Source organism: Olea europaea, chromosome 1 (genome assembly GCF_002742605.1).
Source record: "Olea europaea var. sylvestris chromosome 1, O_europaea_v1, whole genome shotgun sequence".
NCBI classification, from domain to species: domain Eukaryota; kingdom Viridiplantae; phylum Streptophyta; class Magnoliopsida; order Lamiales; family Oleaceae; genus Olea; species Olea europaea.
In genome coordinates this window covers 1,800,561-1,806,927 of record NC_036237.1, presented here as the reverse complement: position 1 = coordinate 1,806,927, position 6,367 = coordinate 1,800,561, and the positions used below count along the sequence as shown (strand labels likewise).

Below are 6,367 nucleotides of genomic sequence, written 5' to 3'. Positions count from 1 at the left end.
AACACAAAAATTTCAGAAGTGTAATTCTTAATAATTCATGACCGATTTATATTTTTTATTTTCTTATTGTATTCATTGATGTGTTGATAATTTTTAATACATTAGTCTTATGAATATTGAATAGCTTGTCGTTCAGCTACTTAACATTTGGTACTTAAGACTCATTAGACAAAATTTTTGAAAAGTCCAAAGTTTTTTTTTTTGAGATTAAGAAATTGTTTTTGAACATATTTAAATAATTTTCAATCGAAATAACTTTTTAGATGAAACTAGCCTAAAATAATTTTTACACTCTTTTAAAAGTGACAGAAGCAAAAGCAAATTTCATGCGAAATGAGCTCTTATATACACTTTGGACATTATAATAGATATTTCAATGTAAAGCATTAGCATGATCTACTTTTCTTATTCGAAATAGGGTCTGAAACAAATCCTCTATTGCACAGGTTAGATGGGATATTAAGATGAAATCTAACTTTTGGTTCACTCTTGAGCTATTTTTTTTCCCAATACTATTTAGTACGATATAGTGTATTATCGATATACATGCTTAGCTGAATAATTTTCTTTTGTTTTAGATCCTAATTGTCTTCCATTCGTTTAAAATTCTTTTTTCTACGTACTCATTTTTAATTACATATTTATACAATAAAATATTCAACACGTAAATTCAAATTTTTTTAATACTTTTTAATCACGTTATTGGTTATCCAGACATTCACTATTCAAAATAATATTTTTTCAAAAAAAAAAAAATGCCATCATACAGGGACTCAGTAGAAGAAATAGAAAAAAAAAATGAAAAAATTATATAAATATGCGTGTCCCAAAATGAAAAGAAGAATTTAACACTGTCTTCTGTTACCTTTTCCATTCCGGCAAAAGTGCTAAACACACCGACAACTCAATCAGAATCATCGGACAAATGCCTTTAATCGTTATTCTTTTTCTTATCCTTAATTAATTAATTTTAATGAAAATGTCAGGCTAAAATGTTGGCGAATGAAATCAAAATGTAACCGCACGGAATCCTTTCGATGGAGATATCAGAGAGTAAAGGCGCGCGATTAACCGCAGAGAGAGAGCGATTAATCAAGCCGATAAAAACACAGCAAAAGCAGAAGATACAGAATAAAATCTCTGTAAATCTACCAAAGTTGAAAGCTAGCTGCTCAAAGAATTTCTGGGATTTCACCAACAAAACATAAATTTGCAAAATCATGTGGCATAATCAATAGCACGATTTGGTTTCCTCATAAGTCGCTTTCCTAAAGACTAAATCACGACTTGACCTTGATTTGATATTGCTAAATGGTTATGCTTCAATCTACGAGGTAGGGCTCTAAGTAAAAACCGTAAAACTGAAAAATCGAACCGAAATCGCATTTTAGAAATCGTGGACTTGGTGCCACGTGGACCCGGTCAACGAAATGGTTTTAACCCAAACCAAATCGGTTAAAATGGTTTAGTTTAAGTTTGAGAATTTTAATTGTTATTTAAAACCAAACCGGATCGGTGAAAAAATATATAAAAATAAAAAAATAAAAAAATAATTTTTTTTTATAATTCATCCAAATATTTAAAATTCAATAGTTTTGTCATTTGTGAGTATTTTTGTCAATTTCTGATTTTTTAATATAGATATATTATTATTGTCCAATAATCATAATTTATATCTAATAATCTCAAAACTAATATAATCTATCAAAAATCTTTTTTCTCTTTATAATTTAGATAAACTCCAGCCGACATCCAACACAGTTTTGAGCCACCGGCACCACATACTTCTGTTTCAGATTTTTTCACACCTCTTCAAAGTTAAATTGAAATCTATTATATCAAATTGGAGACAAAGAGATCTTAGACCTTCAGTGATAATATTTGTTACGAATAAAGTTTCAAATCAATAATTTTTTTGGAGCAAATTAATGTAAGAATCTGAAATTAAATGCATTTCGTAACATAATACAAACGTAAACTTGTGTAATTGTTATGTTTAGATATTATAAACAATTGCTTAATTATTGTTGTTGTTATTTTCTTTGTTTAATCAGTATCTTTTTTCAGATATGATGATCACGAGATCTTGTTGGACATCATTATATTTTTTGGCCTTATATCTAGTTTAGTGGATTTGTATTGCAATGTTATTGTATCGTCATTAGCCTAATAAATGTGAACAAAAATGAAAAAAAAAATTATGTTTAAGTTTATTGTGATTTCACTTTGATTTAGTTGGTATTTAAATTTATAGTAGATATATTTAGCTTTCTTTGAGCCATATTTTCCATTTCATCATAATGAGAAAATTGACCATTGGAGAGGAAGTTGGGTCCCACACATGAAACAACAGGTCAACAAAGGCGGCTGAACTTGTGGGATAACGACCCAAATTTTCATTTTTTCGTCCCAAAAATTTTGTTCAAATAGGGGCTTAATTTGGTTTAGATTCATTGCTAGTGAGATATAATTATATATTGAATTCAATGAATTAATGACATAAAAGTAGATGGGCAAAAAAATATATAGGGAAACCGAAGATTTAAAACCGGACCAAACCGTTAGGTTTAAGTTTGAAATTTTTTTTTTTCAAACCATTCAAAATCCTTTGGTTTAGATTTGGATTTTTCTCAAACCGGTTTAAACGGTTTGATTTGAAAAATTGTCAAAAATCGGTAAAATCGGACCGCTTACACCCCTACTACGAGGTAGATCACGTAGCAGTCAAATAAGCATAAGTTAAGCAAGAGGTTATTCAAGGTTATCACTCCATTCTTACATTGTTATGTGAGTTCCTTCAAGGCGATGAGATTACGCATGTGGACGTCTTGCTCGAAACATAGTTGTTCAAGACAAAGCATCACCTTATGATTTGATCTTGATTTCATATTACTGATTATCAACATGCAAGGTCATTACTTCATTTTTGAATCGTATCTTCCACATTTGCCCTCTTAGATGAGTCTTTGGGCATCTTGCTCGAAACATGATTTTCCAAGGTAAGACGTTATCTCTCTAATGCAATTAGTACAATTATAAATTTTTGATACTCTAATGTTTAGTGATCAAGATTTTGTTCATATCATAATTTAAGAGACCATTTCCACTTATAAAAGTTACATATCGACTCCTAAATTGGAAATAATATATTTTGAAATAGTATTTTGATAAAGAATGCGTGGTTAAAAAATAATTAAATTTTTTTGGACTTACGTGTCATATTATTTTATTAAAAAATATGTACTTGAAAAGAAGATGGAGAAAAATGTATTATTGAAAAAAAAATGAGGGAAAAAAGTGAATGAAACATACTCTTACATTATTCTAAGGAAAAAAAATTGTCAAAAATACTGCTAAATAAAACCCTAAAAATCATAAACCTTGCTGCGAAAGCTGACACAAGCGTAGAACAATCCTAGTTAAGAAAAGACCGTAGTCCAACTTCTGAAAATTGTCTCCTGTACTATTTCTACAGTTTTCTCTTTTTATCTCAACTCTTTTTTTTTTTTTTTTTTTTTACCACGTATGTACTGTAATAAATCTCAAAAGAAAGCAAGCGTGCGGATTTAATCCGACGGCCTGTATGAAGTGGCTGTGATTTTTACACGTAATTATATGTGGTGGTTAGGGAACACAACGGCGTCCGGTGAAACAATAATTGAGATATTGACCTAACTAAGCCTAACTTTGCTTTTATAATGTTTGATTATATTTTATTTTCATATAAAATATCAATTTTTCATTGAATTTCTACTTCGGGTATTTGATTGTTATTTTTTTTATGGAAAATATTTTACAATCTTTGAAAATATGTCTAATTTTCTTTGTTTTTAAAGAAAACATTTTCTTTAGGTGGAGGTGGTTTTTGCTTTTCTCAAAACAAGGAAAATATTTTCTTTTCTAGGTGATATTTTTCATGTCAATCAAACACACTCTTAACATTTTTTACTGGAACTTAGTTTTACTAGCAACCGGCTGCTTATAAAATGATTATGTAACAAAAATATATATTGGACTAATAATTGATCTTTTACAATCAAGCAAGGATTAATTGAAAAATAGAGTTGGTTAGGAGAATAGGAGTAGTTAATCACCTTGAATAACAACGTATAACCAAGTTCAAATTGAGAATTCTAAAACTTGAGTATTTTTTTAATATAGATTTAAATTCAATTTCAAAATTGTTAACTTATTAGATGGAGTTTCTCGATTTCCTTATAATTAAATTCAAAATTATCATTCGTATAGTTGGTGTTGGACCCTTGTTTAACTTCTCGAATCATACCCTCTCAAAATCATTTTCTAGAAATGATCATCACGTCTAGCTTTTAAGTGGTGAATTTTTACTTTCATTTTCTTTTAATCAAGAAAGTCACACACTTTAATGAGATCCACACGATTTTCATCACATTAGGTTGCGTTATGACAAAATTGTAAAATCTATAATCATTAAAATTAATTGGGGTCCATATGTTCATTTTTTTTATTTTATTTTATTTTTAACCTTCCACTTATGTCAGGAGATTCATCTCTACATTTAAGATAAGGGAATTACTTTATTACAACTTGGTATAAAATCCAATAAACCCCATAATTATCTACATGATTGCTCCAAGACATTAAAGTTTTATAATACAAATCCTTGAAAGCTTTTATAAATTAAAAGAAAAAGAAACAAAAAATCAACAGTCAATCTTTATTAGTGGATTTCATTAATATTGTGCTCAAATTTCACTTTCACCAAAGTTGGCTTTGAACTTGACTCGACCTTTTCAACCCTAATTGGCTTTTGAATGAAATTTATTCCATGTACAATGTATGGTGGACTAAAATTAAGCCCATCATTATAAAAGTGTATGTTCTTTTCTTGAAGATAAACATGTACACAATTTGCTAGTCAATCTTATAGGGCACGTTTCTTGGAATTCTTTTATAGTATTCTTAAATATAATATTCAAGAAAATCTCATTCTATTTTCTCTATCCTTTAACATTTAAGATGAGAATTACATTTCAGTCTGTAAAGTCTTCATGTGTTATGATATTGAAGTTAAAATCATAGTTAGAATCATGTAGTTGTTTCTATTTAATTCGTCGATTTTGTGACGACCTTGACATGCTATTTTTCTTTAATGAAAATTAGCGCAACATTTTAAAAAGTGAAAAAATAGTTCGATACTGCCATTTACGTGTCTAATATTTTGAAATAAATATAGAGTAAAATCAATTGTTACATATCATATTTTGTATTGTCTAGTTCAATATACTAAATTTATTTAAATAATTATTATGATTTCCTTAAATTATTTGTACTACACCATTTATTGACCACCAAATTTTAATTAAAATTTTTCTTAATTTTCTCATTGTTATTCATGTTAATAATTTTGTCGGAAATAGTCTCAACATTTGTGTGGTTGAGAGTGGAATTTCCATTTCTAAATATGACCAATCTTTTCTAGTGGCCGCAACCCATGACTAATGACTCCACGCGCACGACCCCCAATTGGTTGACAAGGATGCATCCTTGAGTTGGGACTGCGTCAAATTCGCTTTATCTATCGTCTTTCTTTTTCTCCTTTTAAATTTTTTTTCTTATACATAGGTAGAATCACAAAATACATAAATTGAATACTAAGCCACAAATCTCGACTTTCAACACAAACAAGAAGACCGTAATATCGAATTGAAGTGCAATTCCTCACATCTCAACAAGTGAAGATTATGCGCACATTCTAAATAATTTTTGGATCGTTTATATAAATTCTTCTTTGTCACTACATTTGTTTTTTTATTATTACTAAGCGTGCCAAAAAATCAACTTTAAATTTTGTGTAGAATCTAAAATCTAGCCATCATCAATATTCCATAGTTGGTTGAACATAAGATAAGTGTGTGACACTTAATGGAGGTCCCATTCTCTGAGCCCACCATTGCTACAGTATCTCAACTTGCCAAATAAATTTGATTTGCATTTTTATAAGTATAGTATGTTCGTGATCTTTGATTTAAGTTAATATATTATTCCATTATTGATTTCAAAATACTAGCTATGTGTTGTGGAATAGCATAACAACTTTCAATTTTTTCCTTAAGACGTGGTCCATTTGAGCTGATCAATAGTTTCCCACCGTTGGATGGAGCACGGAAGTTGATGTGCACTTGTTGTAAGTTCTTCCATTTTCATAGTAGTCATCATGAGTAGGGAAAAGAATATGTCAGTCCACGTTGTGAGTTTTACGCGTACGACACGTCTATTTCGCCATTCGAAGCATTTCAAATGTTTCACGAGTGAAAGTTGAGATGATCTTTCTCAAAGTGATTCCTTTTCCCATATTGAAAATAATAATAATTAATGCCACTTTTTT

General features: G+C 29.3%; 1 protein-coding gene across 1 annotated transcript in view; it reads right to left on the bottom strand.

Annotated features, from left to right (window-relative positions):
- The window catches only part of LOC111402809 (auxin-responsive protein IAA8-like), a 15,021-nt gene that overhangs the window by 3,242 nt on the left and 5,412 nt on the right, over positions 1 to 6,367 (bottom strand). The window lies entirely within an intron of this gene.